This window comes from Cavia porcellus, unplaced genomic scaffold (assembly GCF_034190915.1).
Source record: "Cavia porcellus strain 051 isolate PalLab524CR breed Dunkin Hartley unplaced genomic scaffold, mCavPor4.1 scaffold_4, whole genome shotgun sequence".
In the NCBI taxonomy this organism is placed as follows: domain Eukaryota; kingdom Metazoa; phylum Chordata; class Mammalia; order Rodentia; family Caviidae; genus Cavia; species Cavia porcellus.
Window position 1 is genome coordinate 27614082 of NW_026947487.1, and position 13353 is coordinate 27627434.

The following is a 13353-nucleotide window of genomic DNA, read 5'->3' on the forward strand; positions in this document are numbered from 1 at the left end:
CAATTTTCTTTTTTGCTTTTTTGGGGTTTTGCTGTTTTTGAGACAAGGTCTCATTATGTGGTTCAGGTTGTTTTTGAACTCACTATGTGGCTCAGGCTGACTTCAAATCCTTCTGCCTCAGCCTCCCAATCCTGCAGGCTGGGTTTACAGACATGCATCACTATGCAGGTCCAATATCCTTATTTTCTAAATGAGAAAAGTAAGGCATAAGTAAGACTAATTGAGGTCAACCTTCAAAAGACAGAAAGCTAGTTTTTCATATCCTTTTTAGTACTCTGTCCCTCAGAATATAAGATAATGTTTTCAATAGGAACTAAAATCACTTATCACTAAGTGGCATTGTAGAATAATAAGAAGGAAAGAAGCTCTTGACTGAGGCAAAACTGGCTTTCACACCTGGACCCATGCCCAACTAGCTGTATCATTATGGGCTATTATGTAACTTTCCTAAATATGAGATTCTTCAGATAAAAACAGAGATATATAATTAATATTAATAACATTTAAGGGATGCAGAGTATTTATTATGCAATAGTTACTGCATAAGAGTTTTATTACTACTTTTTTAAGTGTTCTGTATTTGCTAATTATTGAATCCCCAGAAAAGAATTATTGTTAAAACTGGGTAGGAGGATAAAACACACAAAGCATTTCTCATAGTTTTCCTTCCTTCTTAATTATGTAAGTCTGATATTCAGGAGGGCGACAAACTTCATCCTCATGAATCCCCCATTCTTTCTACTGTGACTCAAATTAGGACACATGAAATGGGAAAAGATGATGGAATTTGGGGAAAAATGATCATCTTACACTGTTTTTGCCAAACTTTAATTTTAATGCTCTGATCTAACATTATGGTTGTCACCAACCCATCTGACAACAAATTAATTTTAATTTGTGTATTTTTAAGTTTATATTTTTTATGTTTGCCTGCATTAAGTAAAAATATTTTCCTTCAAGAATTGTCTTCTACTTAAAATATATGCAAATTACAATCATTATAGAAGGATGGATCATCTGATTCCTATAATTTGATCTGGTAAATACCACATAAGCAACTAATTCTTACAGAAGATTTTTTTCAATAAATTACATCTTAAAATCAAAATCAAAATTGACTTTCCAATTAGAAAAAAAAGAATTCGGGTCAAATATGTGAACCATCAGTTTCAAAGGCAGCCACATATATGGCTTAGAAGTAATATTGAAACAAACTCTGCTGCTGCCCTATTTACCAGAAAGTCTTTTCAGCAGTTTCTGTAAATTCTTACCTTGTTGCCAACAAGTGATTTGGGGTTCAAAGCAACTAGAGAATGGAGCTATTATTTCTGTGACTTTTCATTAATTCTAGGCTTTATGGTGACTGAACATCTTTCTTTCCAGAAGCTCAGAGACATTGTTTACTGAGCCACTATGCTAATTTGTCCTTTGGAACAAAGCTTGTGCTAGTACTTACTTCAGCCATGGTGCAAATGAATTGGGTAGAAGCAATGGTACCCAGATCTTGTAGTGTTGGAGAATACAGAAGTTTCAAAATCAAACTATTTGATAATTACTCCTAAAACTGTTTCTTTAGTAATAACTCTTAAATCTGCTTCTTTGGTAATAAAAATAGTAATTCTTTTATTTCAAGTGCTAAGTATGAGAAATTAACTGTGTATCTCTTCATCCAGAAGTTGCAGAGATACTTTAAATTCAACAAGTCCCATATGAACGCAAGATATTCTTCCCTAAACTTCTTTCCTTTGGTATTTTGATTGATGATTTGCTGTCCCCCTAGAAATCCAAGGCAGAACCCTGGCCATCACTGTGAGTCTTCCTTTTGGTTAGCATTTATACCCAATGAATTGTCCCTGACCATCAGTTCCACTTCTAAAACGTCTTTGAATCTGTTCCTTCTTCTAACAGCTATCCTCATTTTCTCTCTTCTGGATTATTGTCATAGCTTCCTAATGGGCTTGCCTGTCTCCAGGGTAACCACTTTCTATTCCACCCACTGAACTGTGCCAGAGTGTGCTTTCTGAATAACAAATCTGATCTTGTCACTCACACAATTAACATCCTCCAGTGGATCCCAGCTACTTGCAGCATGAAAATTCAAACTCCTCAGCACAGAGTACAAATATTGCTTTCAATCTGGCTTCTGTATCTTTTCTCTGTAGTCTGACACTATACTCCATTAACCTTTCCCAGTTTGGTCTTCTGTGATGCTCGCTCATGTTTTCATGGCTTTGCATGTACAGTTGTCATGCCTGGAACAGCCTTTCTCTCTTTTACCCTCTAAACACCTACTCATCCTTCTAGATGGAATTCAAGTGGCACCTGTTCTGAGCATCAATTCCAACTTCCCTCTGTGCATACTCTCTGTAACAATCCCGTGAATATCCTTATAGTAGATTTAACTTCACTGTATTTAATCATGTGTTTATACATTTATTTCCCCCTCCTTCCTGTGAATTCATTTGAGCATTATCTGTGTGTTCTCAGCATTTACAAGAGTGCCTGGCAGTAGAGAAAACTCACTATGTGTTTGCTGAATATGAATGAATACTGAGGCAGCTGGTCTCAGTCAAAGCACAGCAACTCTGGGCATGCATCCTTTGAGACTTTGTCCTCATCTGCAAAATCAAGGATGACAAGAACTATCTTCCCATGCTGTTATAAGAATTAAATAAGACATTGAAATATTCTATACATTGTAACCTATATGCTTGTAGATCACATAATTATTCTGACCATTATACACTGAACAATATATTTTAAAAATCTATCAATGCATGTGACATACAAGGATATTTCACAAAACAGATTTAGATGACACTGTCCCTTTACTCACCTTCCAATGGATTTATCTTACAAAGTCTGGCCCTGGTGTTTGATGCTCTTCCAGGCCTCTGCTGTCTCTGCTGAAGCTGAGCTGGCCATGCTTCGCTCTAGGCTCCACATGACTTGGTATATGCTTGTCTTATAGCAAGTGGAACTGACATTTGTCCCAGTGGATAGTTTGTCTTTTCTATGTTCTTTTGCAACCTCCTGGAGATGTCTTATTTTCCCAAGATTGTTAGTTCCTTTTGGTCTTGACTGCCCAGCTGCAAAATGGGTTTTATTTAGATTCCCAGACCAAACTGAGGACAATGAAGACAAGATATTTAAACATCACTGGTTTCCCAGATGGCCCCTCTCTTGGGAAAAGGTACGATATTGCAGAACATGTTATTGAGATCACAAGTTCTTCAACGACTGCCTGACCTCTATCTGTTGTTCTGTGGGGTGTTGCAGATTCCCCAGGTAACTACTGTCCCTGGTATTTTGTGGCTTGATTTATTTAAGAGCTTTAAGTGGACACAGTGCCTTGATTTCCTCTTAGTAAAAGCTCAAGTCTCTGTATGAGACTTGGTATACTTTTTCTTTTAAAAAATTAAAAGAAAGAAGGAGATTAAGATAAAAGAGGACATAACAACATAATAACACAGGTCAGGACAGAACAATTTAAGCAACATAGTGTTTCACCACAAGATAACCCGACATAACAGTAGCTACAATAGTGTCTCTTTCCTTGAAATATTTGAGTATAACTTCGGATATTATAGCATCAGACACAACATGACAGTGTAAAGCCATTCAAGAGAAGGAAAGTATTACAGGGCATTTAGAACCAACTAATAGAAAACGAACAATGGTTTCTATATTATCTCCTTGTCTGTAAAATTTTTGTTTATACTATCACATATAATAAAATTCAATAAGATACAACATGATAAACCGATGGAGACAGAAGAACAAAAGCTTCATGGGACTTCAAAACAAGATGATATTATATCAGCACTAGCTATTATATTGTCTTGTTTTCTTCAAAATAACTGCTCATATCATCACAGACAATAAAATCAAACAACCCAGAATAAAACCATTCCAATTAATGAATGAAAACATTATAAGGCTTTAAAGTAATACAATGGGGGATCATGTTTGCCACATACTTTTATGTATTATTACCACTTCTTACACTAGGAAAACTATTCGGTATTTATACATGTGAGTTTGATTTATTTCACTTATGAGTATGGTCTCAAGCTGCACCCATTTATTGATAAATATCTCAATGTGATCATTCTTTATAGCTGAGTAGTACTCCATTGTATGAAAATACCACAACTTTTTTATCCGTTCCTCAGTTGATGGATACTTAGGTTGTTTCCAAGATCTATTACAAATTGTGCTGCTATAAACATGGATGCACATATATCACTGTGGTATAATGCTTTCAGTTCTTCTGGGAATATGCCTAGAAGTGGTGTAGCTGGAACAAATGGAGCTTCCAATCCCAGCTTTTTTGAGAAATCTCCAGACTGACCTCCACAATGGTTGCACCAGTCCACCAACAGTGCAGGAGAGTTCCTTTTTCCCCACAGCCTCTCCAGCATTTGTTGTTGGTAGTTGGCATACTCTTTCTTCCTTGGTTCATTTCTTGCTGATTCTAAGCTTTGTCCAGGAACTCAGAGCTGTTCAGGTACATATCTCCTGAGCGATGACCAACACACAGCCTTCCTGAGTCTACGTCTTTTCATTGCTCCCTAATGTCTGCCTTCTAGTCTTCTCGTCTTCTTCCACACCCTACATTAACAATTTTGAAAAGGCAATTTACTGTCCCTGAAAATGTGTTCAGTTCTGGTACTGTGCTAAGCACTGAACGTACATTGTATCATTTTTCCTTATAAGAAATCTATAAATGATTACTATCAATGTCTCTTCTTTGAAAGAAACTTAGAAAGATTGTGTGACTTGGCAGACATTTCAAATGACCCCAGTCTTTAGTCTTTCCTGCATGAAAATAGAATAGCAGAACAGTCTTTTACTTGCCAGCTCACAATCCTTCTACTAAGGGTGCGACCGATTCTCTGGCACAAAGATTAGCAGTGACAAGATGCAAGGGCCAGGCTTGAATTAAAAGAAAAATCCGAGGCTGGGACTTGGGGAACCAACCAGGAAATCAACTAGCAAGCCTTCCTGGTGAGCTGTAAAAGCTGCACATGTTCCAGAGAAAAAAAGACAGCTCCTCCAGTGAGCCTGACAATCAAGCACCATCCATATCTCACTCCCCCAGCCTGCAATTTAGCAACTGGCTGGTGTTGAGGACAGCTGGAGTTGATAGCAACTAAGGTACATAAAGCAACTAAATGCTTTTATTGTTTGGTTGATTATGCAGGCCTGGGGTCAGTGGTCTGAGCATCTCTTAGGAGAATGATAGTATGCAATACAGCAAATATGGAGGATTTCCTTCTATCTTGTCTTTGAAGGCCAATATTATTTTCACTGTTTTGCTTTGTTCTGACTAGTGTTTTGCTTTATTCAGTATTCTGTTTTGATAGTTTTTATAGTATTCTGTCTTTGGTTTGATTTTGCTATACCTGATGAAATGGACAACTATTGTGAAGATAACAAGATATATTATGGTAGTTATTAATGTTTTCCCGGTATCCTGCTCTGAAGTTCTGTACCAATTTTTCTGCTTTATCTTGATTGGCTTTGTTCTGTCTTGTCTTATTGGATTTTACTATCTTTAAAATAAAAGAAAAATATTCAGACAGCACTAACAGTTATTAAATATTTCAGTGTCTACAATGAAATGAATTACTGCTTCTTGTTATCCAAAAGGGGAGAAAATGACTTCTTCCAGACCTATGATCTGCCCTTATTATTGAATTAAGAAAATTTCCTTAAGAAACTAAGATATAACATCATGTGTTGTGTTGAAATAATCATGTGATTCATCTTTACTTAAAATTCACAATCACATTGAACTTATGTATTTATATGGAGTTGTAGAATCAACCATGATTTTTACAACAGTCTATATGCATTTTAACTGATCTTATCCAAGTGACTGCATAAATCAAGCAGTTAATAAAAATATTGATTTAAAAAATTCTTACCTTCATGCCAATAACATGTAATTATAAAAGCATTTGAAGTACAATTTTTAAAAAATAAATAAATTTTGAAGGAATGATTCATTTAAATTGGAGGAAGAAATATGATTTGGATCTCCTAGAAATATAATTTTATCATTATTTTATTAAAAACAACCTGTCTACTCTGCTATCCTTCATTCATTTGTTTAACAAGTAATTACTGAAAACCTTCTCCAAACTATGTTATTCAATCCTGAACATTATTTATTGAAGATAATGTTCATGATTTATTAGCCAGTAAAGACAAATTCACTGTCATTTCAGTAATCTTACATGTTATTTCGCCAAGCTTATACTTTCTTAAGTAATAGAGAACGTAGAGTTTACTGAACAAAACAGTAGCCTAAATCATACCACTATCTGTGTTCCTGGTAAGCTTAGTTTCTAATTTGTCCATAGATTCCTTAGATTAATTGTTTAGTACTAACAAAGAGTGTCAGCTCTGTCCTGTCTACACTCTCTAGGAACCCTGTGGGAAGTGAGGGGCTTTATACCAACTACTCACATATAACCACTTAAAATCTGCTATCATGCCACAGTCCTTTTAGCAGATTTCTGTTGGACCTTGTCAGCCACTTACACTTAGTGGACCTCTGAGTTTCTTTCTGTACCTCCCCTACAGCCAGCCCTGTCTGGACAGTAATTCTCCTTTCCATGTTATGAATGCTGCTGCTTGCTGGATGTATGTATTATCTTCTGCTTAGTCATCTGCAGAAGGCGGAAGAATGTCTGCCCCTCAGAGCTACCCACAGCCTAATCCCCATGCCTGTGGCTATGTTGCACACCAAAGGGGAATTAGGTTGCAGGTGAAATTCAGGTTGCTTAATCAGCTGGTCTTGATCCAGGGAGAGACTTCTGGATTGTTCTTGTGGGCATGATGTAATCACAAGCGTCCTTAAATGGAAAAGGACAGGGGTGGAGTACTTCAGTGAAGAGAGCTTGACCCTACCACTGGTGACTTCAAAGCTTTTAACGCCTGCAGGAGGTAGAAAAATTTAAGGAACTCATACTGAAGGCTAGTGGAGCCTCCAGTAGAAGAACAGCCCTGCAAATGTCTTGTTTTCAATACAGGGGAGACTCATATCAGACTTTGGCCTACAGAATGATGACATAATAAATTTGTACTGCTTATAGCCACCAACTTTGAGGTAATTTTTTAGTTGAAGTCACTCAACTAAAATGTATGATCCCTAGATGGAGGTGTCCTGTCTTTCACAGTCTCTCTGAACGGTTACCCTACACTTGTAAAACAGTCAGATATCTGACTTTAAAGTTTGGTGACTTTTTCTACAGATAGGAGGACATAGCATCTTTTCTGACACCAATAACTGTTCAAAAGAGAGTGTATCTACCAGAGACATGCTTAGGCCTCAGTGTTACACTAATTTGATTTTTAAATAACCTTGTGCTATCTGTGACACAAATATTCTAGGCTGATCAGGAGGACAGTATATGGGAAACTGATCATCCTCCAAGTTGCTAAAACTGCTTCCTTTTATACATGGGCCAACCGGAGAGAACAGGTCCAGCCTGTCAGAAACCCTGTAAGAGTCCCAGGGTGTTTTAGTGAAATCTGTCTCTTAGGCACCATTTCTTTTACCTTTAACAGAAATGTTTGCACATATGGAACATTAATGGTAAACAAGTATCAAGCTTTTTCCCACAGACAGCTAGAGCCTCAGAGAAATCAGGTATGGAGCCAGATCACTATTTTAGTGCATTAATCTGCTATTATGTTATAAGAATTTTCCTGAACATTCTAGAACCAAGGCAGAGGTATATATACTTGACCATTGCTCCATATGTTGTGTTCAGTTCTAAGACAGACAATAGTTGCAGTAACATAAATACCAGATGGTGCTTGTCCTCAAGGAGATCAGAGACCTTTTAGACTGTGCACAAAGTGATTGTCCCACCAGGAGACATTTTGTTGTGCATGACCAGACCTTTTATGATCAACCAGGCCCTTGTTTTGTTAATTGTTGAATGTATTGAGTGTAGGAGAAAAAGTGCAGTTGACTTTAAATTGTCCTCAGAGTAGACGTGTAAGTCTGTTGGGAGAAGAGAGTCAGAATCAACAAGAGCTACACTAAGCCGTCAAAGGAGAAATCCTGAGTATAGATGAGAACAAGATTCAAGAAATTCCTGACCATGTGTGAAAGGTGAGTAATAATCCAAGTGGTCAAAATGCTGAAGATGAACCTGGGATAGCCAGGGGACATTAGAGACATACTGCGAAAGTAACTACTTTTAAAAACAACTGTTTGCTTAACATTTTTTATTGCGGAAGAATATATGTCTCCAGTTACTTATTTTTCCTCTTTATAGTTGCTTATTTCACTGTACAATGAAATAAACTCTTGAATTCCCAGTACTATGAAACAAACTAAAAAAGTAAACAGTCTCTCATATGGTTTTAAATATTTCTGACTTCAAAAATGGTCATTAATTTTCTTATTTTGCTTGTTTATATTATGAACTAATTGTCTAGTAATTTATTTTTGTCTTATTTTGTTTGTAATGGTTAAAAATATTGCTGAAATATTAACCAGTAGCAGATTGTAGAATGGCTTTTTAAAACCTTGCCCAGTCTTTGTTCATATATGAAGCTTACTTAGGTCCAGGCACAGTATCATCTTGAATACTATTTAATGTCTCTAAGTTTCTATTTTCATGTTTATAAAATGTCATTCATGTATCTGCTTCACATAATTATTGATGAATAAAGCATACTGTTAAGATTAAAATTTCCCGTAAGTCTCAGCACATTAAAAGATAACTACTTTCTTCATTAACTTCTACTACTTTTTCCTTACAACAAAGGTGAAGAGAGCCAGGTGTGGTGGCACATGCCTGTAACCTCAGAGCTTAGGAGGCTGAGGCTGGAGGGGTGCTATGACCTTGAGGCCAACCTGGGTTACAAAGTGAGTTCAAAACCAGCTTGAACTGCATAGAAAACCATGTCTCAAAAAAGACACACAGACACACAAAAAGGCAAAGAATTATTTCTGCAGGAAAAACATACAGAGAAAGCACAAAAAAGAGCATAATCTTACCCATTCAAATATCAGTATTATTAATACCTTGCTAAATATTTTCTATATGATATATACTTGTAAATTATTTCTGTATATTCTTAGATATTATTTTTTTTTGGTAAAATGAGAACATAGCATATGTGCTTCAGTACAATTTAACAATAATCAATTTGACTAAACTACGTTTTGGTGGACATTTATATTGCTCTAAGTTTTTGCCATATGTAAGTATAAAAAAAAAACTCCCTTAAAAGCAACAAATTAAAAACATTAATTTTTGTTAAAAATTGACAAAAATACTTAAAATGCACACAAAGGTGGCAAATAATACACGATTGCCAGTATTTTTAAGAGTCCATTTATCACTGAAACTTCACTTTTGTGTGGAACTGATTTCATGAAAAAAAAATCTTGAAAATACTTTATTTGATTGAATTGTTTCTGGACAAGTCATATACTACTGGAGCAGATAGGGAGTTTTGGTGCCAGGAAGAGGTGAAATTTTGAAGGTTATGTGTCACTGGACCATGGAGGATGGGAAGACTTTGAAGAGACTTAAAGTAGCAGCTGACGAGGATCTCTGTCAGTCTGAGACCTTTCAAAACAGAAACCCGAAGGAGTTAGTGGTGTAACTAAGCCACTTTCAGATGGAGATAGGGTAGCGAGTTAAGACAAAATTTCCAGTAGATCAGTCTCAATCTTTTCAGGACCTAGTTATAGACAGGTGTAAAAAGACATATTTAAGTAATAATCACCTCTCCAAATAAGTCGTACCTCCCTTCTGACCTGTGGATTCCTTTTTTTTTTTAATTAGTGTGCTACATTAATAAGTTCTGAATACCTGTTGCCCTCACCAGTATGGTAACGATAAAGGCAAAAAACAAATCAGCTGATATTCTATTTATGAACGGGACCCATTGCAAAAGGAAATGGCTAATTCCCTAGAGCTTCAAGGGAGCACTTGATCTCAAGAGGTAGTTACTCCGTGAGTAACTGCCCAGAGCCGATACTTTCTGCAGCTACTTCCTGTTTTCCTGCTTCTTTCATCTGAAACAGAATTATGCAGAATGTCCTTAGACTTGCTTAGGGATTAAAATTTGTAGTGATCTAATAAGGGTTTCTGACTCTGAAATAAAAATAAATTACAAATACATACAAAAATATATTTTTAAAAATATGTATATGTATATTTGAAAAGCATCCAGATTGTTTTAAAATTTTGTCTCCCTGGCTACATATTTGATGGGCTGACGTTTGGGTCACCGCAGCACAAGAACTCTGTCAGTGGCCAGTGCTGTGAATACACACGCCTACCTGATTCATCTACAGCGCTCAGCTTGGTTCCAGGGTTTTTGTTTTACGTTCATTAAAATTCCTATCAGGACACAAAATGCTGAACATCACCCAAAATAAAACAACAAACCAACCAATTAAAAAAAAAAAAGCTTAAGCACATAGATACAGGCATTTTGCTAAAGAGCTATAACAAACCATTTATATATGGTTTATTTTTCCTTAGCTCATTGGTATTTTTTCTAAGCTTGAAGATTTGTAATAGTTGCAAAGTCTCAAGTATTGAGTTTTTGTTTCCTTTTTCACCTCTCTGCTTCACAAACAGAAATTGAAAAATAGAAAAAAAGAGAAAACATATTCCATCTTTCATGCACCCTGTTTGTGCTCAAAGCAATAGAAAGCATAGTCTTGTTGTAACTCAGGTATTTTGGTTATTGCTAAAGGTGTTACTTTGCTATTTATAATTTGAGGAAGAATGTAAGGGTTAAAATAGGTATTTCATTCCTAAACAAAATGAGCTATTCCAGCTGAATGTTACACAAATATGCAAATGTTTGGTCTTTATTTTCAAAAACTACAACTGCAATTTAATTTCAATTTTAAGAAATTCAGTTGTATTTTCAGAGAACAGCATTAGCTATTCCAGGACAGAATAGTCATTTGATACAGGCTATTGGTTTTTTTTATTGAATGCATATGTAACCACTGATTTTACATTTTCCTGTGGAAGGGAAAGAGGTAGAGACTGAGTAGGTTACATATGATGTACTGTTTTTAACAGACATTGTACTATGTTAGAGAAACAACTATTTTCAATGAATGTGGCAGAAATTTCTGGTTGTGTCCATATGGTTGGTTCTTGTGTTCCTCTATGATAATAGAAAGCTTGATATTTGGTTTGGCACTTTGCCACTCGCTTAAGACCATATTTCCCAAACTTCATTGCAAGGTGTGGCTCTGCAAGAAGTTGTGCATATGTGTGTTCAATTTCCGGAACATATGCTCCTTCTCCTCCCTCCTTGCTGCATCTCAAAGGTGGGCGAGATGGTGAGCTATCTATCTCTAACTGTGTGAAAGAGAAAGCATCCTAGGGATGGCCCCAGAAAATCTGGAGGAAATCTGCAGTCCAGATCTGACTGTGGGATCATCATGCCATCTGTGAACTACCTTAATTCAGGTTTCTATGCAAAAACAAATGAAGATTCATCATGCTTATGTTTTAGGTAGTTGATATTTGTTATGAACAAAGAAATATCCTAATGAAGAAAAAATTTGATGTCTAAAAGTTGGGTAATGACTGAGACAAAAACCTATATATAGGTGCTGAGGAGTCAGATAATAGAAAACAAAAGGTAAAAAACTGCATTATGCTGTGACAAAAACAGATGATAAAACTGTTACTGTGAAATCTTATCAGACCACATACAACAATCAGCATTAAGAATAATTACAGGAATGATCAGATGTATTGTAGTATATTTGTTATTTCTTGATGCCTTAGCAGATCCTACAGAAGAAGTAAATTGAAGGAGAAGCTAATCAGTTTGGTGGAAGACTACATCTTACAATACCGAGAGTCCAGTAATGTTACACTAGAAAGTTAATACTAACTATATCTGTATGGTTTTTACAATAAGTCAGGGCCAGTTTTTAATGTATATATTTTCAGAATTTAATCTTCAAACAACACAGTGAACTAGATGCTGTTTAGTCTCATTTTATAGATGAGCATCAGAAAGGTAAAGTAACTTGCCAAATGAAGAACTAATCATGAGAAACTATTTGAACCAGACAAGGTTCCCAACATAGATATTCCTAACTATTATCCCCATCTGTATTCCTAACTGTCATACTCACTTTAGTCAGTAATTTGGGCCTTAGTATTTATAAAAGCTAATTTGCTTTTATACCTCAGACTGAAAGAATTCTATGTAATTGACTGAAAAATTTCAGACTTAGCAGAAGACAAACCAGGGTCTACAAGTCTTAGTGATCAGTCTCCCTATTACTGCTCTTCATTTCAAATGGCTTCAGATAGCTGGAAGTACAAAGGAGAATCAGAATCAATAAATAAAATATTTTACCTTTAGTGTCAAAAACTGACACCTCACAAGATTTTAATCTATTGTTACTAATACATAGGACTTCCCAGAGCACAGAAACTGGGAGCCTATCCCATATTTGAAGAAATTACATTACTAGAAGACTGAAATCCTATCCAATTCTCAAATAATTCCTTTGGCCTCTAACTCAATACTAACAACACATAATACTGGGCAGGTGCAAAAGGACACCCTTTTGAATACCTCAAATGAGCCTCAAATGATAATGGAGAGAGAAGGACCACTCAGAGGCAGTTTTGGGTAGGATAACCTAGGAACTCATTCTATTCACAGGAAAAAAGTCACAATTATTATTGCCCAGCAGGATATGCTTGTAGGTCTCATTTTTTCAAATGGGGCTTTTTTTCTCTCTTTATGGGGATATTCTTTCTTTCTTTCTTTCTTTCTTTCTTTCTTTCTTTCTTTCTTTCTTTCTTTCTTTCTTTCTTTCTTTCTTTCTTCTTTCTTCACTGTTGGGAGCAGATAAATGAACCATAAGGAGTCTACTTGTACCTATTAGAAATGCTTTTCAGTCAGTTAAACATCTAACACTTGGTAGACTTTAGATATCTCTCTTTTGAAGATGTAGAAGGGGCTGTCAAGAGAAGGATCTATATGGATATTTGGAGGATCAAAGTGTTAGCACTGGTAATAGATACTGGTAGTTGTTCTTGTAGTATCTATTTTGCTTTACTCCTTTAAAATGATGAGATATGATAAACAGTCACAAAGACTTTCATTCCTTGCTTAACTCACAGCTAAATGTGATCATGTAGCTGACTGTTGACTAATGAGATATAAGAAGAAATTGTGTGCAATTTTGAAACCTGCTGTTAAAGAAAATATGTTCTTTCTTTTATTCTTCTGTAATCTTATTCCTGAAACATGAATCTACTGGCTAGGGATCCATTATGGGTGGACACCACCCTTTTCCTTTCCCCCTAAGTA

General features: G+C 35.9%; 1 long non-coding RNA gene across 1 annotated transcript in view; it reads left to right on the plus strand.

The window, feature by feature from the left end:
• The first annotated feature begins 4902 nt into the window (after positions 1 to 4902).
• The window catches only part of LOC134475678 (uncharacterized), a 51273-nt gene continuing 42822 nt past the window's right edge, over positions 4903 to 13353 (plus strand). The window contains exon 1 of the long non-coding RNA XR_010046861.1: positions 4903 to 5160. This is a non-coding gene — a long non-coding RNA (uncharacterized LOC134475678). The remainder of the gene's footprint in view (positions 5161 to 13353) is intronic.